Source organism: Eschrichtius robustus, unplaced genomic scaffold, assembly GCF_028021215.1.
Source record: "Eschrichtius robustus isolate mEscRob2 unplaced genomic scaffold, mEscRob2.pri scaffold_524, whole genome shotgun sequence".
Taxonomy (NCBI): domain Eukaryota; kingdom Metazoa; phylum Chordata; class Mammalia; order Artiodactyla; family Eschrichtiidae; genus Eschrichtius; species Eschrichtius robustus.
In genome coordinates, this window is record NW_027175415.1 from 189,033 (window position 1) to 190,000 (window position 968).

The window sequence follows — 968 nt, forward strand, 5'->3', positions numbered from 1 at the left end:
CGGCGTCCGGCGCGGGGCCGCGTGTGCGCGTGTGCGTGCGCGTGCGGTGACCCCCGTGGCGAGCTCAAGGGGGCGGGGACGCCCGGGCGTCCCGACTCCCCTGTCCCGCAGCCACGAGGAGCCCGTCGCGCCTGCCCTCGCCGCGAGTCGCAGCCGGCGGCGGTGTGTGGGCGCGGTGCGGGTCGCCTCGCTCGGGAGCGTTTCCCTGGGGCGCGAGCCCCGGCGGTCGGACTTGGATGAAGGCGGATCTGGCGAGGACGGAGGGGCTGAGTTTGGGTGGACGGGTCCCTCCGTGGCACGCGGGGGAGACCGTCACACGCGGGCCCTGGCGGCGGGGCCGGGTCGTGGGGAGGCTCCAGGGTGGCTGGGGCCGGCCGGCGTCTCAGGCGTCGTGGGACCGCCCTCGTGTGTGTGGCGGTGGGACCCCGCGCTTGTTTTCCTGGTGGCCCGGTCGTGCCTCGGCCCTTCCTTTCCCTGGGCAGCGCCCCGCGCCTCTGCCCCGCGGCCCTCGCCGTGTGTGCGTGCCGCCCCCTCCCCGTCGCCGCCGGCCCTCCCCCGCCCCCACCCCATGACCCCCTTCCCCACACGTCCCCTTCCCCGTCTGGGACCGAGCCGGCCTCGCCCTCGTGAGGGTGTCGCCCCCCCCGGCCGCCTCGGCCGGCGGCGTCCCCGGGTGGAGTGCTCACGGTTCCTGAGGCGGGGAAGTCGGGCGCGGCGGAGGTGTGTGTGGGGTGGGGGCCGCGGGGCGGCCGGTGTGCGCGCGGGAGAGTGTTCTCGCGGGCCGGCCGCGGCTCGTGGGTGTTTGGCGGTGGTGGTCGCGAGCCCCGCGAGCGGGGCCCCTGGGGGGGCCCGAGGAAGGCCAGTCGGCGTCCTGGGTGCCGCGGGACCGCCCCTGCGCTGGAGGCCTCTGGCGGTGAGACCCCGTGTCGTGCCCCGGCGGCCGACTCGCGTCCGGGCCCTTAGGCCCG